Here is a 24982-nt window from a genome sequence, read left to right as displayed (position 1 = left end):
CCCCCCCATGCTCAGCCTCTGCTCCCCCCCCCCATGCTCAGCCTCTGCTCCCCCTCCCCATGCTCAGCCTCTGCTCCCCCCCCCATGCTCAGCCTCTGCTCCCCCCCCCATGCTCAGCCTCTGCTCCCCCCCATGCTCAGCCTCTGCTCCCCCCCCATGCTCAGCCTCTGCTCCCCCCCCATGCTCAGCCTCTGCTCCCCCCCCATGCTCAGCCTCTGCTCCCCCCCCCCATGCTCAGCCTCTGCTCCCCCCCCCCATGCTCAGCCTCTGCTCCCCCCCCCATGCTCAGCCTCTGCTCCCCCCCCCCCATGCTCAGCCTCTGCTCCCCCCCCCATGCTCAGCCTCTGCTCCCCCTCCATGCTCAGCCTCTGCTCCCCCCCATGCTCAGCCTCTGCTCCCCCCCCCATGCTCAGCCTCTGCTCCCCCCCCATGCTCAGCCTCTGCTCCCCCCCCCATGCTCAGCCTCTGCTCCCCCCCCCCATGCTCAGCCTCTGCTCCCCCCCCCCATGCTCAGCCTCTGCTCCCCCCCCCATGCTCAGCCTCTGCTCCCCCCCCATGCTCAGCCTCTGCTCCCCCTCCATGCTCAGCCTCTGCTCCCCCCCCCATGCTCAGCCTCTGCTCCCCCCCCATGCTCAGCCTCTGCTCCCCCCCCCATGCTCAGCCTCTGCTCCCCCCCCCATGCTCAGCCTCTGCTCCCCCCCCCATGCTCAGCCTCTGCTCCTCCCCCCATGCTCAGCCTCTGCTCCTCCCCCCATGCTCAGCCTCTGCTCCCCCCCCATGCTCAGCCTCTGCTCCCCCCCATGCTCAGCCTCTGCTCCCCCCCCCTGCTCAGCCTCTGCTCCCCCCCACTCTCCCTCCACACACCGTCTCCCTTCTGTCCTCTGCGGGGTGTCGCCGCTCCCTCCTCCGGGCTTCTCGGTGTGTTGTGTCGCGCTCTTCCCCGCTGACAGCTCCGCTCCTCTGCTGCGCGCTCTGCACACTTCTCTCCTATGGTGAATGCTGGACAGTGTGGGCGGGGCCACAGCTTCCTCCCGTCTGTTCTATGGAGGAGGAGGCGCCGCCCCTTCTGGTCACATGGCCATGACCTCCCCACAGATCCTGTGTGCACAGAGCCGTCATATATGTGGCAGACAGTGAGGCCCCTGATCATGTGACCCCCTGACTCCTCCCCTCCTGTGACCTCATCACAGGTCCTGTGTGCATAGAGCAGCCATATATGTGGCAGACACTGAGGCCCCTGATCATGTGACCCCTGACTCCTCCCCTCCTGTGACCTCATCACAGGTCCTGTGCACAGAGCAGTCATATATGTGTCGGACCCTCCTGCACCTTCTGCTTTCTGGGCCGGTTCCTCCTGTGAGTCCTATTAACCCTTTCGCTCCCTGTGTTCTCCTTTCTGACAGGACAATATCTGAATTCGGACAGTGTGACAGGAATTTCAGCAATGTGGAAGGAAGAAATGACAATTGTACTTTATTTCCTCACAGAAATGTGACTTTCCCCCAATGTATCATTGTCCTACAGGTGACAGGAGCGCTGAGGCCGCACAGTGCGCCGTGTCTCCTGAGGGCCGATACCCCACAGGCTCGGGAGGGAAGGGGCGCCATTGTGGCTGGGATAGACGGCGGACGCCGTGTGACGTGTGAAGAGCGCTGACACCAGAACAGCAGAGACCCCACAAGTGGCCCCATGTTACCCCCTCCACCTCTGGGGGCTCATCTAGGGGGCAGGGAGGATTATTAACCCTCAGGGGAGTCGCTTGTGTAATACACGACTGCTCCGTTTGGGGGTCACCCAGACAATTTTGTGTTTTCCATGAAAACTCCGACTTTTATTCATCTATTGAGTTGCCAAATGAATTTAACCCCTTAAAGGGAGTCTGTCACCCCATTTTAGCACTATAAGCTGGGGCCGCCGCCATCAGGGGCTTATCTCCAGCATTCTGTAATGCATTCTGTAATGCTGTAGATAAGCCCCCGATGTAACCTAAAGATAAGAAAAACACGTTAGATTATACTCACCCCGGCGTCCCGTCCGGCGCCTCCCATCTTCATACGATGATGTCCTCCTCCTAACTTCTCCCTCGGCTCCTGTGCAGGCGTGCTTTATTGGCCCTGTTGAGGGCAGAGCAGAGTACTGCAGTGCGAGGGGCCGGGAAGGTCACAGAGGTCCCGCGCATGCGCACTGCAGTACTCTGCGCTGCCTTCTACAGGGCAGATAAAGCACGCCTGCGCAGGAGCCGAGGGATAGGAGGAGGACGTCATCGTATGAAGATGGGAGGCCCTGGACCGGACTGCAACACCCCCCGCCCCCCGGTGAGTATAATCTCACGTGTTTTTCTTACCTTTCAGGTTACATCGGGGGCTTATCTACAGCATTACAGAATGCATTACAGAATGCTGTAGATAAGCCCCTGATGGCGGTGGCCGCAGCTGATAGGGCTAAAATGGGGTGACAGATTCCCTTTAATGAATGGAGCTTTTTACATTTTTCGCTTCCCTTATTTCCAGAGCCATAACTTTTTTATTTCTCCGTCAGTATGGGCGTGTGAGGGTTATTTTTTGCGGGATGAGTTGTGCTTTTGAACGACACCATTGCTTCTACCATGTCTTGTACTCAAAACCGGGAAAAAAATTCCAAGTGCGGTGAAATTGCAAAAAAAGTGCCATCCCACACTTGTTTCTTGCTTGGCCTTTTTGCTCGGTTCACTAAATGATAAAACTGCCCTGCCATCATGATTCTCCAGGTCATTACGAGTTCATAGACACCAAACATGTTTAGGTTCTCTTTTATCTAAGTGGTGAAAAAAAATACAAAATTTGCTAAAAAATAAGCACAATTTTCCAAGCCCCGTAACGTCTCCATTTTTCGTGATCTTGTGCTTGGTGAGGGCTTATTTTTTGCGTACCGGGCTGATGGTTTTAATGATGCCACGTTTTTGCAGATACATTCTTTTGATCACCCGTTATTGCATTTTAATGCAATGTCACGGCGACCAAAAAAAACGTAATTCTGTCATTTGATTTTTTTTCTCACTACGCCGTTTAGCAGTCGGGTTCATCCTTTTTTTATTGATAGAGCGGGCAATTCTGAATGCGGTAATACCTAATATCTGTAGGTTTGATTTTTTTTATTGTTTTATTTTGATTGGGGCGAAAGAGGGGTGATTTGAATTTTTATGTTTTTTATTTTCTTTAATTTTTAAACACTTATTTTTGGCATGCTTCAATAGCCTCCATGGGAGAGTAGAAGCATGCCATACTTGATCGGCTCTGCTACATATGGGAGATGAGCAGATCACCCATATGTAGCAGTAATACAGCAATTGGCGCTCATAGCAATCTGACGGCAACAACCATAGAGGTCTCTATGAGACCTCTGATTGTCATGGCAACGCTGACACCCGATCACGTGACGGGGGTTGGTGATACGCTCATTTCTGGCTGGACGCCGGAAGTACTAGTTTAATGCCCGCTGTCAGTGTTTGACAGTGAGATTTAACTAGTTAATAGGCGCGGGCAGATCTTGATTCCACCCGCGCCTATTGCCGGCACATGTCACCTGTTTATAACAGCTGACATGTCGAGGTTTTGAAGTGGGCTCACCGCCGAAGCCCACATCAAAGCAGAGGATACTGAGCGCTGATGTACTATCCCGTCAGCGGTCTGTAAGGGGTTAAAATCTCGTCCAGACATTGACAAGGTTCGAAAAAAAGATTTTTATTTGAAATAATAATTTTCTCCTTTAAACTTTGCTTTCGTCAAAGAATGCCCCCTTGGCAGCAATTTCAGCATTGCAGACCTTTGGCATGTGTACCATACGGTCAAGCTGCTCCCACAACTGCTCAATGGGGTTGAGATCTGGTGACTGCGCTGGCCACTCCATTACAGACAGAATAGCAGCTGCCGGCTTCTTCCCTAAATAGCTCTTGCATAATTTGGAGGTGTGCTTTGGGTCATTGTCCTGTTGTAGGATGAAATTGGCTACAATCAAGCGCTGTCCACAGGGTATGGCATTGCAAAATGGAGTGATAGCCTTCCTTATTCAAAATCCCTTTTACCTTGTGCAAATCTCCCACTTTACCAGCACCAAAGCAACCCCAGACATCACATTACCTCCACCATGCTTGACAGATGGCGTCAGGCACTCTTCCAGCATCTTTTCAGTTGTTCTGTGTCTCACAAATGTTCTTCTGTGTGATACAAACACCTCAAACTTGGATTCGTCTGTCCATAACACTTTTTTCCAATCTTGTTCTGTCCAATGTCTGTGTTCTTTTGCCCATATTAATGTTTTCTTTCTATTAGCCAGTCTCAGATATGGCTTTTTCTTTGCCACTGTGCCCTGAAGGCCAGCATCCCGGAGTCGCCTCTTCACTGTAGACGTTGACTCTGGCGTTTTGCGTGTACTATTTATTGAAGCTGCCAGTTGAGGACCTGTGAGGCATCGATTTCTCAAACTACAGACTTTAATGTACTTGTTACTCAGTTGTGCAGCGGGGCCTCCTACTTTTCTTTCTACTATGGTTAAAGCCTGTTTTTGCTCTAGGAGTAGTACACACCGTTGTAGGAAATCTTCAGTTTCTTGGCAATTTCTTATATAGAATTAATTTCTAAGAACGAGAATAGACTGTTTTTTTCTGGCCATTTTGAGAGTTTAATGGAACCAACAAATGTAATGCTCCAGATTCTCAACTAGCTCAAAGGAAGGTCAGGTTTATATCTTCTCTAATCAGCCAAACTGTTTTCAGCTGTGCTAACATACTTACTTACATACTTTTCAAGGGTATTCTAACCATCCATTAGCCTTCTTACACAGTTATCAAACACAAAGTACCATAAGAACACTGGAGTGATGGTTGTTGGAAATGGGCCTCTATACACCTATGAAGATATTGCATTACAAACCAGATGTTTGCAGCTAGAATAGTCATTTACCACATTAACAATGTATAGGGTGTATTTCTGAATCATTTAATGTTAGCTTCATTAGAGAAAACTATTTTCTTTCAAAAATAAGGAAATTTCTAAGTGACCGTAAACTTTTACATGGTAGTGTGCTTTAATATTAGCCGTATTTCCTGTTGGCAGGTATACCTTTTCTTTTAGGATTTGATTAAAAACTTCCACCAGTGGAGAAGAAACCTCTTCTACTAATGTTTTATAGAACTCCCCTGGCAGCCCATCTGATCCGGGGGCCTCGCTATTTTTCAGGGAGTTAATAGTGTCTAGTATCTCTTCCTTTCTTATTGTAGAGTTGAATCTTTCTCACCTTCTGAGACTGTTGGGAGGGATAGTCTGTCTAGGAATGTCTTCCCCTCTTCTCCATCTACTGGTTCTTGTTCATACACTGTGTTATAGTATTTATGCCAGCTGTCATTTATGATTTTTGGGTCTGTTTGTGGTGAACCTTTGTGATCATTCAGGCTACCTATAAATATCATAGGTGTTCGACCTTTTGCCAAGCGAGCCAATAATGAACCAGCCTTATTACCGTATCTAAAAATTCAGACGTTTTTTGGTTCCCCCTTATTCTTTCTAGTCTGTCCAGCTAAAGGTCAAATTCTGCTTTAGCTTTGATCCATTTATGCCTATTTTCTAAATTGGGTCAGTTAACCCCTTAACCCCCAAGGGTGGTTTGCACGTTCATGACCAGGCCAATTTTTACAATTTTGACCACTGTCACTTTATGAGGTAATAACTCTGAAACACTTCCATGGATCCCGGTGATTCTGACATTGTTTTCTCGTGACATATTGTACTTCATGTTAGTGGTAAAATTTAATTCAATTAACTTGCGTTTATTTGTGAAAAAAACGGAAATTTGGCGAAAATTTTTAAAATTTCGCAATTTTCCAACTTTGAATTTTTATGCCCTTAAATCACAGAGATACGGCACACAAAAAACTTAATAAGTAACATTTCCCACATGTTTACTTTACATCAGCACAATTTTGGAACCAAAACTTTTTTTTTTTAGGAAGTTATAAGGGTTAAAAGTTGACCAGCGATTTCTCATTTTTGCAACACCATTTTATTTTTACGGACCACATCACATTTGAAGCCACTTTGAGGGGTCTATGTGATAGAAAATACCCAAAAGTGACACCACTCTAAAAACTGCACCCCTTAAGGTGCTCAAAACCACATTCAAGGAGTTTATTAACCCTTCAGGTGCATCACAGGAATTTTTTGAATATTTAAAAAAATGAATATTTAACTTTTTTTCACAAAAAAATACTTCAGATTCAATTTTTTTTTATTTTACCAAGGGTAACAGGAGAAATTGGACGCAAAAGGTATTGTGCAGTTTGTACTGAGTACGCTGATACCTAATATGTGGGGGGAATCACTGTTTCGGCGCATGACAGAGCTCAGAAGGGAAGGAGCGCCGTTTGACTTTTTCAATGCAAAATTGGCTGGAATTCAGATCGGATGCCATGTCACGTTTGGAGAGACCCTGAATTACCTAAACAGTGGAAACCCCCCACAAGTGACCCATTTTGGAAACTAGACCCCCCAAGGAACTTGTCTAGATATGTGGTGAGAACTTTGAACCCACAAGGGCTTCACAGAAGTTTATAACGTACAGCGGAACAATAAAAAAATCATATTTTTTCCACAAAAATAATCTTTTCACCCCCAATTTTTATTTTCCTAAGGGTAACAAGACCCTAAAAGTTATTGTGCAATTTGTCCTGAGTACGCTGATACCCCATATGTGGGTGTAAACGACTATTTCGGCGCATGGCAGAGCTCAGAAGGTAAGCAGCGCCATTTGACTTTTTTGGCTGGAATTGAGATCGGACACCATGTCGCGATTGGAAAACCCCTGATGTACCAAAATAGTGGAAACCCCCCACAAATGACCCCATTTTGGAAACTAGACCCCCTAAGGAACTTATCTAGATGTGTGGTGAGCACTTTTAAACCCCCAGTGCTTCACAGAAGTTTATAATGACCGGGCATGAAAATAAAAAAATCGTATTTTTTCCACAAACATGATCTTTTAGTCCCCATTTTTTTTATTTTCCCAAGGGTACAAGGAGAAATTGGACCCTAAAAGTTGTTGTCCAATTTGTCCTGAGTGCGCTGATACCCCATATGTGGGAGAAAACTACTGTATGGGCACACGTCGGGGCTCGGAAGGGAAGTAGTGACGTTTTGGAATGCAGACATTGATGGAATGCTCTGCAGGTGTCATGTTGCATTTGGAGAGCCCCTAATGTACCTAAACAGTGGAAACCCCCCCACAAATGACCCCATTTTGGAAACTAGACCCCTAAGGAACTTATCTAGATGTGTGGTGAGCACTTTGAACCCCCAAGGGCTTCACAGAAGTTTATAACGCCCGGGCGAGAAAATGAAAAAAATCATAATTTTTCCACAAACCTGATCACTTAGTCACCATTTTTTTATTTTCCCAAGGGTAGCAGGAGAAATTGGACCCCAAAAGTTGTTGTCCAATTTGTTCTGAGTACGCTGATACCTCATATGTGGGAGTAAACTACTGTATGGGCACATGTCGGGGCTCAGGAGGGAAGTAGTGACGTTTTGGAATGCAGACTTTGATGGACTGGTCTGCGGGTGTCGTGCGTTTGGAGAGCCCCTGATGTACCTAAACTATTGAAACTCCCCACAAGTGACCCCATTTTGGAAACTAGACCCCCCACGGAACTTATCTAGATGTGTGGTGAGCACTTTGAACCCCCAAGTGCTTCACAGAAGTTTATAACGCCCGGGCGTGAAAATAAAAAAATCATTTTTTTGCACAAAAATGATATTTTTGCCCCCAATTTTTTATTTTCCTAAGGGTAACAGGAGAAATTGGACCCCAAAAGTTGTTTTGCAATTTGTCCTGAGTAGGCTGATACCCTATATGTGGGGGTAAAACACTGTTTGGGTGCATGGCAGAGCTTGGAAGGGAAGGAGCGCCGTTTGACTTTTTCAGCGCAGAATTGGCTGGAATTGAGATCAGACGCCATGTTGCGTTTGGAGAGCCCCTGATGTGCCCAAACAGTGGAAACCCCCAATTCCTAACTCCAACCCGAACCCCAACACACCCCTAACCCTAATCTCAGCCCTAACCCTAGCTCTAACCCTAATGGGAAAATGGAAATAAATACATTTTCTTTTAATTTTATTGTTTTTCCCTAACTAAGGGGGTGATAACGGGGGGTTTGATTTACTATTTATGGCGGTTTTTATATTTGGCAGCTGTCGCACGCTAAAAGACGCGTTTTATTATAAAAAGTTTTTGCATCACCACATATTGAGAGCTATAATTTTTCCGTATTTTGACCCACCGAGTCATGTGAGGTCTTATTTTTTGCGGGACGAGTTGACGTTTTTATTGATACCATTTTCGGGAACGTGACATCTTTTGATCGCTTTTTATTCCGATTTTTGTGACGCAGAATGAACAAAAACCAGCGTTTCATGAATTTCTTTTGGGGGGGTGCGTTTACACCTTTCCGCCTGCGGTAAAATTGATAAAGCCCTTTTATTCTTCGGGTCAGTACGGTTACAGCGATACCTCATTTATGTCATTTTTTATGTTTTGGCGCTTTTATGCAATGAAAACAATTTTATATAAAAAATAATTATTTTTGCATTGCTTTATTCTGCGAGCTATAACTTTTTTATTTTTTCGCTGATGATGCTGTGTGGCGGCTCGTTTTTTGCGGGACAAGATGACGTTTTCAGCGGTACCATGGATATTTATATGCGTCTTTTTGATCGCGCGTTATTGCACTTTTTGTTTGGCGGTATGATAATAAATCATTATTTTTTGCTTAGTTTTTTATTTTTATTTTTTAAGGGGTTCGCTAAAGGGGTTAACTAATGGGACAGTTTTATAGGGCGGGTCGTTATGGACGCGGCGATACCAAATATGTGTACTTTTAATGTTTTTGTTTTTTTTATTTCCAAAAAATGAATTTATTAGGGAATATATATATATATTTTTTTAATTTATTTAGCGATATACAGTCATGGCCAAAAGAATTGACACCCCTGCAATTCTGTCAGATAATATTCAGTTTCTTCCTGAAAATGATTGCAAACACAAATTCTTTGGTATTATTATCTTCATTTAATTTGTCTTAAATGAAAAAACACAAAAGAGAATGAAGCAAAAAGCAAAACATTGATCATTTCACACAAAACTTCAAAAATGGGCCGGACAAAAGTATTGGCACCCTCAGCCTAATACTTGGTTGCACAAGCTTTAGCCAAAATAACTGCGACCAACTGCTTCCGGTAACCATCAATGAGTTTCTTACAATGCTCTGCTGGAATTTTAGACCATTCTTCTTTGGCAAACTGCTCCAGGTCCCTGATAGTTGAAGGGTGCCTTCTCCAAACTGCCATTTTTAGATCTCTCCACAGGTGTTCTATGGGATTCAGGTCTGGACTCATTGCTGGCCACCTTAGAAGTCTCCAGTGCTTTCTCTCAAACCATTTTCTAGTGCTTTTTGAAGTGTGTTTTGGGTTATTGTCCTGCTGGAAGACCCATGACCTCTGAGTTAGACCCAGCTTTCTCACACTGGGCCCTATATTATGCTGCAAAATTTGTTGGTAGTCTTCTGACTTCATAATGCCAAGCACACGGTCAAGCAGTCCAGTGCCAGAGGCAGCAAAGCAACCCCAAAACATCAGGGAACCTCCGCCATGTTTGACTGTAGGGACCGTGTACTTTTCTTTGAATGCCTCTTTTTTTCTCCTGTAAACTCTATGTTGATGCTTTTGCCCTAAAAGCTCTACTTTTGTCTCATCTGACCAGAGAACATTCTTCCAAAATGTTTTAGGCTTTTTCAGGTAAGTTTTGGCAAACTCCAGCCTGGCTTTTTTATGTCTCGGGGTAAGAAGTGGAGTCTTCCTGGGTCTCCTACCATACAGTCCCTTTTCATTCAGATGCCGACGGATAGTACGGGTTGACACCGTTGTACCCTTGGACTGCAGGGCAGCTTGAACTTGTTTGGATGTTAGTGGAGGTTCTTTATCCAACATCCGCACAATCTTGCATTGAAATCTCTTGTCAATTTTTCTTTTCCGGCCACATCTAGAGAGGTTAGCCACAGTGCCATGGGCTTTACACTTCTTGATGACACTGCGCATGGTAGACACAGGAACATTCAGGTCTTTGGAGATGGACTTGTAGCCTTGATATTGCTCATGCTTCCTCACAATTTGGTTTCTCAAGTCCTCAGACAGTTCTTTGGTCTTCTTTCTTTTCTCCATGCTCAATGTGGTACACCCAAGGACACAGGACAGAGGTTGAGTCAACTTTAATCCATGTCAACTGGCTGCAAGTGTGATTTAGTTATTGCCAACACCTGTTAGGTGCCACAGGTAAGTTACAGGTGCTGGTAATTACACAAATTAGAGAAGCATCACATGATTTTTCGAACAGTGCCAATACTTTTGTCCACCCTCTTTGTTATGTTTGGTGTGGAATTATATCCAATTTGGCTTTAGGACAATTCTTTTTGTGTTTTTTCATTTAAGACAAATTAAATGAAGATAATAATACCAAAGAATTTGAGTTTGCAATCATTTTCAGGAAGAAACTGAGTATTATCTGACAGAATTGCAGAGGTGTCAATACTTTTGGCCATGACTGTATTTTAAAATTATTTTTACACCTTTTTTTTTTTTAACTTTATTTCATTGTCCCAGGGGGGACATCACTGTCCTGTGACAGATCGCTGATCTGTCACATCACAGATCACTGTGACAGATCAGCGATCTGTCACAGGCATTGAAGCAGACTTCCTCATGTCTGCGCTTTGCAGGCACTGAGGAAGCCAGCTCCCTGCAGGCCCCCGAAGGTCCCCGTCGCCATCTTGGATTCGGGGACCTGCAGGGAAGGAGCCCCCCGCAGCAGCGCTGCATATTGCGCTGCTCTGGGGGGCTCAGGGAAGCACGGAGGGAGCCCCCTCCCTGCCGATGCTTCCCTTTAACCCCTTTCTGCCATCCGACGTACTATCCCGTCCACGGTACCCGGGCCCGTATGACCGGGGACGGGATAGTACGTCGGGCCCTTTAATGCGATACCGTGACTAAAGTCGCGGTGATCGCATTAAAATTCCGACGCCATCTCACCTTAGAAAAGATGGCGTCGGCATCCCGGGCTGCGATCCCGCCCCCCCGGCATCCAGAGCGCTGTGATTGGCTGTTCAATTCTGAACAGCCAATCGCAGCGTTTCTCATTGTTTCAGCCAATCAGCTTGGCTGAAACAATGATGTCCTAGGCTGGGATCGAGTACCGATGTACTCGATCCTAGAGCCGGTGCCTGGCAATGCCAGGCACCGGCAAAAAGCACCCGGATTGGCGCGATCGCCGATCTGATCGATCGCGCCAATCGCAGTGCACAGCGGCGCTATATCGCCGCTGTGCCCTGCCAGTACCGGCCAGGATCGGTGCTATATTAGCACCGATCGTGCTGGAGCCTGATGCAGGCCCAGCAGGGCCTGCAGGAGTTGGCTGGCGCGATCGATTAGATCGGCGATCGCGCCAACCACAGGGCACAGCTGCGGTCACCATGTGACCGCTCTGTGCCCTGCTGGTGACCTGGGCATGACCTGCCTAGTAATCGGAGCTGTGAGCTCCGATTCTAGGCAGTTGCCATGGTCACCAGGCAGATCAGGGATTGGTGGGATCGATGTAATCATTCGATCCCACCAATGACAGGTCACAGCAGCGATGTGACCGCTCTGTGACCTGCCCCCTGACCTGCCTCTGACCTGTCTGACCTGTCTGCAGGGGTCCTCACTCTAGCTGAGGATTCCTGCAGAGAGGTCGGACGCAGCAAGAGCTCCTGTGCTGGGTATTGTGGTGCCACAGCTTGTAGCATCACAATCCCTGCAGAAGAAAGAAGAAGAAGAAAGAAAACTACAATTGTAAGTGTTAATTGATCCCTGATCCCCTGCCCAATCTATCTTCACCCCCCCAATCTATCTTCATCCCCCCATCCCCCCTCCACCCCTCCTCTTACCCCCCTTCACCCCCCTCCACCCCCCTTTTACCCCCCTCCACCCCACTTTTGCGCCACCTCCGTGCGCAGCCGGCGAGCGTTGATCGGTGACGCAGTTCACCGATCAACACTCGAGCTCGCTTTTTTTTCCTTAGCCCCCTTTGCGCCACTTCCGTTCACACATTCCGCAGCCGCAAAAGTTGGATAGGTGACACACGTCACTTATCCAAGTTTGTGCCTGCCGTTTTTCATTTTTTTCACCCCCCTTTGTGCCACCTAACTACAACCCTAACTGTTGATCCCTGCCCAATCTCTCTTCATCCACCCCAATCCCCCCTTCCCCCTATTTTTACCCCCCTCCACCCCACTTTTGCGCCACCTCCGTGCGCAGCCGCCGAGCGTTGATTGGTGACGCAGTTCACCGATCAACACTTGAGCTCACTTTTTTTTTCCTTAGCCCCTCCGTACACACATCCCGCAGCTGCGAAACTTGGATAAGTGACACAGTTCACTTATCAGAGTTTGCCGTTTTCCTTTTTTTTTTTTTTTTCCACCCCCCCTTGCGCCACCCCTTGCGCACATCCAGCAGCCTAGTTTTGATAAGTGACACTTATCAGCTAGGGCCTGCTGTTTTAGACTTTTTTCCACAGCTTTTTCTTTACAGAAATTTTACACCAATCACTCCCCCCCCCCCCCCTCACGTACACATACAGTTTTCAATAAAGTGTACACCCAAGCACCATATTTACACAAAAATGTCATCAAATTCATCCCAACAGCGCTATTCAGTGGAGGAGGCATATGCTTTACTTGCCTCCGAAAATGATAGCGATTTGGATGACGATCCGACTTTTCTTTATTTTTCGGATTCTTCATCCTCTTCTTCTTCCTCTTCCCCCTCCTCATCTTCCTCCTCGGGTCCTGCGGAACCGCCACGCAGACGCTCCAGGACAGAAGATGAGGCAGCGCCCACCATGCCCGCAGCTGACCCAGTGCTCCCCGTATGGACCTCGCCCCCCGAAAATTACGAGCCACTGATTCCTGATTTTGTGGCAGAATCAGGAATCAAGTTTGACACCACCGGCCTCACAGAAATTCACTTTTTCAAAGTCTTTTTCTCTGAGGATTTTGTTAACCTCATGGTGGAGCAAACTAATTTTTACGCTCTTCAATTTTTGGAGCAAAACCCGCGTTCAACATTTTCAAACTGGTCTCCTGTAGACGCAGTTGAAATGACGCAGTTTTGGGGCCTGGTCCTTCATATGGGGATACTGAAGAAGCCGGAAATTCGGCAATATTGGAGTGTTGATATTTTATACAACACTCCAGTGTTCCGAATGGTCATGGCCCGGACGCGTTTTGAGGCCATCCACAAGTTTCTGCATTATACTGATAATGCAGAGTGTCCCGCACAAGATGACCCCAACTTTGACCGTCTGTTCAAAGTTCGGCCGGTCATCGAACACTTCAACAAAAAGTTTGCTGAAGTGTACGTGCCCCAAAGGAACATCTGCGTGGATGAGTCCTTGGTTCACTTCAAGGGAAGGCTGCGATTCCGTCAATACCTGCCCAGTAAGAGGGCCAGGTACGGAATCAAACTCTATAATTCGTGTGAGAGTACCTCAGGGTACACCCACAAGTTTAGAGTTTACGAAGGGAAGGACACCCGGATTGAACCCCCTGAGTGTCCTCCTTTCCTGGGAGTGAGTGGGAAAATTGTGTGGGATTTGGTGCAACCACTGCTGGATAAAGGTTATCACCTCTACACTGATAACATTTATACCAGCATCCCACTCTACAAATCCCTCTCTGAGCGACGTACCGCAGCCTGCGGTACTGTCCGCAAAAATCAGAGAGGCCTCCCGAAGATGCTACTTGGGCAGATGCTCCGAAAAGGTGAGAGCAGAGCCCAATGTAGCGACCACCTGCTGGTGGTCAAGTACAAGGACAAGAGAGATGTCCATCTCTTGACCACCATACACGGTGATGGCAGTACCCTCTGCACTGTACGGGGTACCTCTACACAGGTCCTCAAACCGACATGTGTAGTGGGGTACAACAAAAAAATGGGGGGAGTTGATCTCTCCGATCAACTCCTCCAACCGTACAATGCATTGAGGAAGGCCAAGGTGTGGTACAAAAAGCTGGCCGTGCACATCGTCCAAATGGCAATGCTCAACGCATTCCTGCTGTCACAATGTGCATGCCCCAGCGATACGTCGTACCTTCATTTCCAGGAGGTAGTGGTTAAGGCCATGATGTTTGGCGCTCAGGAAGGAGCGGGCCCCAGTACTTCAGGAACTGAAGGTGCTCGTATTGTCCCAGGTCAGCATTTTCCGGGGGTGGTCCCGCCAACCCCAAGAAAAGGTAAGCCGCAAAAAAGGTGTCGAGTGTGTTACAAAAAAGGAATACGCAGGGACACCATTTACCAGTGCGACACCTGCCCCGAAAAACCTGGCCTGTGCATGAAGGATTGCTTCAAATTGTACCACACCTCCATGCACTACTAATTTACATTAGATTAGTTGGGGGCACATCTAGATTTGTTCATTGGGGGTCTAGTATCCAAAATGATGTCATATGTGGGTTTTTTCCTGTTTAGGCACATCAGGGACTCTGCAAATGGAACATGACGCCAGCAGACCATCAAAGTCTGCATTCCAAAACAACACTACTTCCCTTTCGAGCCCCAACGTGTGCCTAAACAGTTTTTTCCCACATGTGGGGTACCAGAGTACCCAGGACAAATTGGACAACGACTTTTGGGGTCCAATTTCTCCTGTTACTCTTGGGAAAATTAAAAATTGGGGACTAAATGATCATTTATGTGGGAACAAAACAGGATTTTATACTTTCACGCCTGGGCATTATAATCTTTAGTGAAACACTTGGGGGTTCAAAGTGCTCACCACACATCTAGATAAGTTCCTTAGGGGGTCTAGTTTCCAAAATGGGGTCACTTATGGGGGGTTTCTACTGTTTAGGAACATCAAGGGCTCTGCAAATAGAACATGACGCCCGCAGACCATTCCATCAAAGTCTGCTTTCCAAAACGTCATTACTTCCCTTTCGAGCCCTGACGTGTGCCCAAACAGTAGTTTTCTCCCACATGTGGGGTATCAGGGTACTCAGGACAAATTGGACAACAACTTTTGGGGTCCAATTTCTCCTGTTACTCTTGGGAAAATTAAAAATTTGGGACTAAATGATCATTTATGTGGGAACAAAACAGGATTTTATATTTTCACGCCTGGGCATTATAATCTTTAATGAAACACTTGGGGGCTCAAAGTGCTCACCACACATCTAGATAAGTTCCTTAGGGGGTCTAGTTTCCAAAATGGGGTCACTTGTGGGGGGTTTCCACTGTTTAGGCACATCAGACGCTCGTCAAACGTGACATGGCGTCCGATCTCAATTCCAGCCAATTTTAGGTTGAAAAAGTCAAACGGGGCTCCTTCCCTTCTGAGCCCTGCCATGTGCCTAAACAGTGGTTCCCTCCCACATATTGGGTATCAGCGTACTCAGGACAAATTTGACAACAACCTTTGGGGTCCAATTTCTCCTGTTACCCTTGGGAAAACAAAATATTGGGGACTAAATGATCATGTTTGTGGAAAAAATATGATTTTTTTATTTTCACGCCCGGGTGTTATAAACTTCTGTGAAGCCCTTGGGGGTTCAAAGTGGTCACCACACATCTAGATAAGTTCCTTAGGGGGTCTAGTTTCCAAAATGGGGTCACTTGTGGGGGGTTTCCACTGTTTAGGCACATCAGACGCTCGTCAAACGCGACATGGCGTCCGATCTCAATTCCAGCCAATTTTAGGTTGAAAAAGTCAAACGGGGCTCCTTCCCTTCTGAGCCCTGCCATGTGCCCAAACAGTGGTTCCCCCCCACATATTGGGTATCAGCGTACTCAGGACAAATTTGACAAGAACCTTTGGGGTCCAATTTCTCCTGTTACCCTTGGGAAAACAAAATATTGGGGACTAAATTATCATGTTTGTGGAAAAAATATGATTTTTTATTTTCATGCCCGGGTGTTATAAACTTCTGTGAAGCCCTTGGGGGTTCAAAGTGGTCACCACACATCTAGATAAGTTCCTTAGGGGGTCTAGTTTCCAAAATGGGGTCACTTGTGGGGGGTTTCCACTGTTTAGGCACATCAGACGCTCGTCAAACTTGACATGGCGCCCGATCTCAATTCCAGCCAATTTTAGGTTGAAAAAGTCAAACGGGGCTCCTTCCCTTCTGAGCCCTGCCATGTGCCTAAACAGTGGTTCCCCCCCCACATATTGGGTATCAGCGTACTCAGGACAAGTTTGACAACAACCATTGGGGTCCAATTTCTCCTATTACCCTTGGGAAAACAAAATATTGGGTACTAAATGATCATGTTTGTGGAAAAAATATGATTTTTTATTTTCACGCCCGGGTGTTATAAACTTCTGTGAAGCCCTTGGGGGTTCAAAGTGGTCACCACACATCTAGATAAGTTCCTTAGGGGGTCTAGTTTCCAAAATGGGGTCACTTGTGGGGGGTTTCCACTGTTTAGGCACATCAGACACTCGTCAAACGCGACATGGCGTCCGATCTCAATTCCAGCCAATTTTAGGTTGAAAAAGTCAAACGGGGCTCCTTCCCTTTTGAACCCTGCCTTGTGCCCAAACAGTGGTTCCCCCCCATATATTGGGTATCAGCGTACTCAGGACAAATTTGACAACAACTTTTGGGGTCCAATTTCTTCTGTTACCCTTGGGAAAATAAAAAAATTGTTGCTAAAATATTTTTGTGACAAAAAAGTTAAATGTTCATTTTTTCCTTCCACGTTGCTTCTGCTCCTGTGAAGCACCTGAAGGGTTAATAATCTTCTTGAATGTAGTTTTGAGTAGCTTCAGGGGTGCAGTTTTTAGAATGGTGTCACTTTTGGGTATTTTCTGCCATATAGACCCCTCAAAGTGACTTCAAATGTGAGGTGGTCCCTAAAAAAAATGGTTTTGTAAGTTTTGTTGTAAAAATTAGAAATCGCTTGTCAAATTTTAACCCTTATAACTTCCTAACAAAAAAAAATGTTGTTTCCCAAATTGTGCTGATGTAAAGTAGACATGTGGGAAATGTTATTTAGTAACTATTTTGTGTCACATATTTCTCTGTTTTAAGGGCATACAAATTCAAAGTTTGAAAATTGCAAAATTTTCAAAATTTTTGCTATATTTCTGTTTTTTTCATAAATAAACGCAAGTTATAGCGAAAAATGTTTACCACTAAAGTGAAGTACAATATGTCACGAGAAAACAGACTAAGAAACGCCTAGATCCGTTGAAGCGTTCCAGAGTTATAACCTCATAAAGGGACAGTGGTCAGAATTGTAAAAATTGGCCTGGTCATGAACGTGCAAACCACCCTTGGGGGTGAAGGGGTTAACTCCCGGTACACCGCGATCGTGTTTGATCACGGTGTGCAAGGGGTTAACGTGTCGGGGGCGGTCCGTGACCGCCCCTGACACATTGTGCCGGGTGTCAGCTGTGATAATCAGCTGACACCCGGCCGCGATCAGCGGCGCTCACCACGTGGGCGCCGCTGATCGCTGTGACGTACTATCCCGTCCCTGGGAATGAAGTCCCAGGGCACATGGACGGGATAGTACGTCACATGGCAGAAAGGGGTTAAACACGGAGGTATGAATAAGGCCTTATTCAGGGACTGGCAGTAATAGAATAGTAAAATCCATCCAGTGATCCTCCAATGTCTGCTGGACATGGGATGGGGAGAGTTTCTAGTTCTGTTAGAACATAGACACCAGACTTCTTGCTGTTAACCAGTTAATGCTTTCTTGTCCACCACACTGCAGTGTCCAAAGAGGAAGACGGTGAGACAGGCAGCGACATCGCATCAGAGAGCTCGTGACCTCAGAAGATCCCCAGATCCTGGTATTGTGACATAATATTAAGAGCAATATTCATTCATTGATATTACTCTATAGAAGGGAACCTGTTGCCTCGTTTTGCTGCTGTAAGATGCGGCCACCGCCTTTAGGGGCTTATCTACAGCATTCTATAACGCTGCAGATAAACCCCCGATCTAACCTGAAAGATGAGAAAAAGAAGTTTTCTTACACTCACCCGGGGGCGGTCCGGTCCGATGGATGCCGCAGCGATTTTTGCCGGCAGTTTTTCCGCCTCTGCCCCGTAACGGATCACTTATGGCCACACTGCGTTCGGCCTCATTCATTCCCTGTGGGAATTATGAACATCTGCTGCACTTGCGGTTTTGAACTTGCAGTGAAACAAAAAAATCACAGCTCGCAGCGTTGTTTTCCGTTGCTGCAAGTACAGCATTTGCCGGATCTGCCGCGAATGGCAAAAATGGCTGATGTGACAGTAGCCTAAGTCCCTGACGACAGTGTCTGCATTAGTCATACTCATCAATGGGGGGGCAGCACTAAAAGTGCCCAGGGCAGCACAAACTCTAAATACGGCCCTGAGCGGAGGCTCCTGTTTTGGATAATAAGCCAACATGATCACATCTGCTCCAAATGAAAAGAAAATTAGTTTATTACAATGAGAGTTCGTTCACATAAGTATATGATATGGTCGAGAACTATCCGATGTCTTATCAGATGGCGCTAGACCCAATATTATACCATGGGGCAGAGCAGAGCTGTACTCTGTATCTCATACTAATTCAGCATGAGGAAAAAAATCACAGCCACTGGCCACCTCCTGATGGGCACCATGAAGAATGTGACGTGACCAGATAAAGTCCATCATCACCCTGCACCTTGGTTCAGCCGGACGTGGCTCTTCTCTAGCACATGATGCTCACAAAGGAGTCACAAAAGCATTTTTTTACCAGGCAGATATTCTATATCCTGTTCAAATTGTTTTTATTGAAAATGTCCTAATTATTATACAATCCAGGTAATGACGGTCACAGAGGAGCGCCAGCCGTGCCTTCTCTGGGGAGATCAATGCAGCTCCTGCCGGGTGCCTCCAAAGAGGAAGGAGGTTGCGATGCTGGATGAACCCGGTCAGACGGAGCGCAAAGAGAGGGGAATGTAGATTTAAAATCTTCTTATATTAATCACATTGGACTACATTAATAAAAGAAGATTTTAAATCTACATTCCCCTCTCTTTGCGCTCCGTCCGACCGGGTTCATCCAGCATCGCTAATTATTATACAAGATAGAGTTAAACAAAATAAAGGAAAAAAAGGGGAAACAAGGGAAAATAAAGGAAAATGGGAGAAGGAACTATCGCAAAGCAACAACAGTTATTCTATCTCTGATACATGTACCAAGAGATACTAAGATCAAGGGTAAGACAATGGAGTTATCATTTCTTTCACATTATCTCACCATTGTGATAATGAAACTATCACATATTATGGAAGCTATGTTCCTGATCAGGGCTGCCAAAAGGAATTTCAGGGCCCCATACTGGCAAAATTTTTGGGCTCCCATGAGACTCCGTCCAGGCTCCACCCCAGTTCTGCCTCCACTCAAGCCCCGCCTACACCCCTCAAACTTTCCACAGTCCCACCACCCACTCTTGGAAAAACTCTTCTGCCCCATCCTCACCAATCACACACTAACTGTTCCCATGGAACCGTATCACATACATAACCATCAGCTTTTGTTTTGACCAACGGATTTTTTAAGCCTGCCACCACGACAAGGTAGACTCTTTTGGCAGGGCCCTACTCTACTCTAACCTATTAAACGTTTCTTAAAATATCCAATAATCTTATTAGCAATATTTTCTATTTATTTTTCTTTAAGGGAATGTGTCACATACATTTTTTAAAGTAATTGAGATCCTATTGTTATAATCTTTTGTATAATCTGTATTTCTGATTGCAGATTATTGTATGCTGTTTCCTGAACATTTATGGAAGCTGCTCTCTTGCCTGTTTGGAGATATGGATATTGGACATATACATGTGTATGTATATCATAAGACATTATAGGGGACTCTATTTCCTTGGGAGAGTTTTCTATTCATGTTCTCATGTTTAGTTTCATGCAGATGTCATTGTGCAGGAAGGGGGAAGAGGAGAGCTGTGACATTACCTACTGGGAATGGTGGATTCTGTTATCTCTCATTGTAATCCTGCTTGTTATGATAATGAGGTGACTGCTAATAAGGGATCTCTTCTGGAAGTCCCAGTCTATTAGAAAAGTTGTTTCTGTTTATTATTTTATGATATAAGGGGTTACATACTTTAAACTCAATTCTTGCAAAACTTTTTTAACTATGATTAAAAGGATTGGCCATGTTCTGTTTATTGGTCACGAATGTGTTTGAGATGATAGGGCTCTTACTAATATGGCCTTTCTTGAATTACAGCAACAAATATGAAATATGGGAAATAGAAATATAGGCTATGCTGAATTTCTGCACTAAATGCCTTTTAATCATCTCATATAATTGTAGATCGTGAGCCCTCGCGGGCAGGGTCCTCGCTCCTCCTGTGCCAGTCGTGACTTGTATTGTTTAAGATTATTCTACTTGTTTTTATTATGTATACCCCTCCTCACATGTAAAGTGCCATGGAATAAATGGTGCTATAATAATAGTAATAATAATATACTCATTGGTTAATAATAATAACTACCGTAGAGAGTGGACAATGCCCAAAACATAAAAGCTTCATAACACATTCCCACTAAATATTTTGCTAACTAAATCTATTTTCATAAGAGTCATTTAGTTAAATCCTTTGGTCAATTACATAAAGTGCAAAATTACAGTGCCAATAACAAAAGAGAAAACAGACAAAACAAAAACAACACATATAACAATAACATATAACACAATAAAAATAAGGTCATTTTGTGAGACCAGAGAAACATAATATAAAAACAACAAAGAGTATTGCACACAATCTAAGGAACTGAAGCAGGTCCGACCCCCCTCTTTGCTTCTGCTCACCGGGCACCATACACTAGTACGGGCAGTAATGCCCTGATGGCGGCCCTGTCCCTGCCTACATGAAGTATGTAGCTAGTCTACATAGATCATGGGATGTCAGACATCCATTCCTGGCTACCTACAGTTGCCATTTCATCTAAGTACTCAGTCAATCTATATTAAAAGGAAACTGTCACCCCCCCAAGGTCATATATGACCTATTAATATGGGCACACAGGTAATAGGTACTAGTCCTACCTGTATACCTCTTATTAACGGTCTTGTTGTGGAGAAATGTTATATTCTGTCTTTACGTTAATGATTTCTTCCATGCTCCGGGGCATTCTCTGCCTGGAAGAAATCCCTGCCCTCTCTCCTCATTACAATACTGCCCTCCTCCCATCAGCGCCAGTAATAGCCCCAGAATCCTGCGCCTGAGCCATGCACCTTGTCGGCGCGCACACCAGAGATTACTGGAGCGGAAGGCGCCAGCACCTCTGCAGAAGATCCCTGAGTGCAGTACCCATAGAAGGGAGGATGAGATATGTATTTCTGGGGGAGTGCAGGGCGCAGGCATGGGATTCCAGGGCCAAAACTGCCGTGCATGAGAGGGGGTTAGTATTACAATGAAGAGAGAAGGCAGGGATTTCTTCCAGGCAATGCAAGCCCCAGTGCCTGGAAGAACTCATAAACTTAAAAAAAGAATATAACATTTCTCAATAACAAGACCATTACTATGAGGCATACAGGTAGGTCTAGCGTAACATTTCTATTACCTGTATGCCCAAATTAATAGGTCATATACATCTCGGGGGGTGACAGATTACCGTTAAAGCATAAACACACATAGATAAGAATTAATATATATAATATGATGACGACAGCCGTCCAGACCTGCATCCCACCACAAGAAACAGTCCAGAGTAATCCCTGGAGAATGCTATCATCCTCAATGACACAGTGAGGGGCTATGCGCCCCCTTCTGATCTCAGGCTATTTACTCATCTAGGAGTGTCTGCTCAAACTGTTGGGGTGCAGCTGTGGGACCCTATTTTCAGAGATGATGTCCTCCACTCAAGTCTCAAAAAGCTGAAAGGGTCTTCAGGAGAGGTGGGTAGTCGAGCTAGGCTATCAGACGGTCACCTCTGTAGCTGTAGTCATCCTTCCTATGGTACTATTCAGGGGTGGACATGTTATTAGTGCAAATTGTGAAATTGCACACGGGCCAAGAGGTAAGGGGACCCATTTCCACCTCCAAAGCAGATACAATTGTGCATTATGATGAGTTATTGGGCTGATCTTTCGCATAAAGACATAATATATCCACAAGACCATTAATATGAGTCATACAGGTAGGTCTAACGTAACATTTCTATTACCTGTATGCCCATATTAATAGGTCATATACGTCTCAGGGGGTGACAGATTACTTTTAAAGCATAAACACACATATATTAATTCTTATCTATCTAATAGGATGACGACAGCTGTCCAGACCTGCATCCCACCACAAGAAACAGTCCAGAGTAATCCCTGGAGAATGCTATCATCCTCAGTGACACAGTGAGGGGCTATGCGCCCCCTTCTGATCTCAGGCTATTTACTCATTTAGGAGTGTCTGCTCAAACTGTTGGGGTGCAGCTGTGGGACCCTATTTTCAGAGATGATGTCCTCCACCCAAGTCTCAAAAAGCTGAAAGGGTCTTCAGGAGAGGTGGGAAGTCGAGCTAGGCTATCAGACGGTCACCTCTGTAGCTGTGGTTCCATTCAGGGGTGGACAGGGTGGACATGTTATTGGTGCAAATTGTGCAACTGCCCACGGGCCAAGAGGTAAGGGGACCCATTTCCACCTCCAAAGCAGATAAAATTGTGGATTATGATGAGTTATTGGGCTGATCTTTAGCATAAAGACATAATATATCCACAAGACCATTAATATGAGGCATACAGGTAGGTCTAGCATAACATTTCTATTACCTGTATGCCCATATTAATAGGTCATATACGTCTCGGGGGGGAGGGGTGACAGATTACCTTTAAAGCATAAACACACATATATTAATTCTTATCTATCTAATAGGATGACGACAGCATTCCAAACCTGCATCCCACCACAAGAAACAGTCCAGAGTAATCCCTGGAGAATGCTATCATCCTCAGTGACACAGTGAGGGGCTATGCGCCCCCTTCTGATCTCAGGCTATTTACTCATTTAGGAGTGTCTGCTCAAACTGTTGGGGTGCAGCTGTGGGACCCTATTTTCAGAGATGATGTCCTCCACCCAAGTCTCAAAAAGCTGAAAGGGTCTTCAGGAGAGGTGGGTAGTTGAGCTAGGCTATCAGACGGTCACCTCTGTAGCTGTGGTTCCATTCAGGGGTGGACAGTGTTGGACATGTTATTGGTGCAAATTGTGCAACTGCCCACGAGCCAAGAGGTAAGGGGACCCATTTCCACCTCCAAAGCAGATGAAATTGGGCATTATGATGAGTTATTGGGCTGCAAAGGATCCATATATTGTTCATGCACAGTGTCCCTCTTCCGCCTGTGTCTTCCAGTGGCTCCAATATATAATTAATTTCCTGCAGTGAGAATCACATCACATTAATAATTTCCCGGCAATCAAGCTCAACATCATCAATCCTATCACTACCAATACTGTGTGGGCTTTTGAAAAGTTGAGAGTAAATTATGTAACCCAACTCTGATAGACCCCATCCAGAAAAAGGGATTCCATCCCTCCTTGGATATATCCCCAGCTTTTTGCTGCAGCTCCTTTACTTTATCCATTATTGAATCATGTGCATCTTCTAGGAGCAGCATTGCTCACCTATAACAGCGCAAGTGCCCCCTTCACCTGCTAACAGGCAGACAAGCGCCATTGTCTTCTGAAGGGCTACTATCCTCATTAGTGACATCACAAGTAGAAGCTAATGGAGGTGACGCCAACAACCAAAACATTTGGTAGTAGTAGTAGCTTATGGGGGCAAAACTAAGCACCAAAACATTCCGTGAAATGACAAATAAGAGCTAATGTGGGCGGAGCCAAGAACCTCACTTCCATTGAAGTGCATTGCCCAATATACTAGAGATCAAACGCTATGAATCCTCCAATGTGGGGGAAGATCTGACTAGCTTCACTGCATATGGAGCTAATATGTATATACATCGGTGTTGTACAAGGATTTCCCAATATTGGTTGGATTTATATTTTTGATCTGGACTGTATATTACTATATGTCTCAATAACATCCGACAATTACATAGTTATCTTCATGTTACACGTGTTCCCTTTACAGGATATAACTTTAATCTCCCAGATTTGGATGATTCTCTAACAATACATGGCCTAAAAATCGAGAAGTCGTCATGTTCCAGTTCTGGCTGAGGGGATCCTCTCAATTATAACTAATCTATGGAGCTGATGAGCAAGAAAGTCAGAAGCCAGAATCATGTGATGGATAATCGGTAGATCGCTGTCATTTCTGGGCTTGAAGATAAATCCCGTCACACCCTATATATCTCCCTTTACTATTGGTAGAAGAGCTGTAATGCTTGGACAGCTCCTAATCTGAGGGGTTCACTAATTATTTTGGACCTGCTTGTATTATATAGAATAAAGACTCCATAATGAATAAAAAATAAATGAGAAATGGATGATAGAAGAGAATGAAAGACACAACAAGAGACGACATAGAGCCGACTTACCGCTCTCTCCACCGTCTGCAACTGTCAGACGGAATGTTGGCTCTGCAGCTCCATACACAATGTGTGTGATGTCATAAGGCAAGGGGGCGGAGTCAGAAACCTCAACATTCCGTGACATCAGCAGCAGGAGCAGCAGTTATTTACAGAGACCAGAGCAGGCCACACAACCCATTCATTACCATATAAATGAAATTGACTCTAATTATCCATCTTGACCTCTTAAAACTTTCAAAAAATGCCAAAATGTCATTATTACCATACATTGTAATTCCGGAGTAGTTTCCACTGATGTGAACAGTGATAAATCGACAATAATAACCCATATATCCCAGTATTACAGAAGATTAGATGATATGGATGGTTGGATGTGGAGGTGGACATGCT

At 45.4% G+C, this 24982-nt stretch overlaps 1 long non-coding RNA gene across 2 annotated transcripts; it reads left to right on the top strand.

The window, feature by feature from the left end:
* Window positions 1-1258: 1258 nt before the first annotated feature.
* LOC141060204 (uncharacterized) lies at window positions 1259-24354 on the top strand. 2 transcript variants are annotated; one of them, XR_012222675.1, is made up of 4 exons: window positions 1259-1356; window positions 17832-17910; window positions 19844-19925; window positions 24190-24354. It is a non-coding gene; the product is annotated as an uncharacterized lncRNA (long non-coding RNA). The 2 variants fall into 2 exon arrangements; XR_012222674.1 differs by lacking the exon at window positions 24190-24354 and having other exon boundaries at window positions 19844-20262.
* The last annotated feature ends 628 nt before the right edge of the window (window positions 24355-24982 follow it).

The sequence above is a fragment of the Dendrobates tinctorius genome, unplaced genomic scaffold (genome assembly GCF_039654945.1).
Source record: "Dendrobates tinctorius isolate UK_male_01 unplaced genomic scaffold, ASM3965494v1 ptg000233l, whole genome shotgun sequence".
In the NCBI taxonomy this organism is placed as follows: domain Eukaryota; kingdom Metazoa; phylum Chordata; class Amphibia; order Anura; family Dendrobatidae; genus Dendrobates; species Dendrobates tinctorius.
The sequence above is the reverse complement of the archived record's forward strand: the minus strand, read 5'-3'. Positions and strand labels throughout refer to the sequence as shown.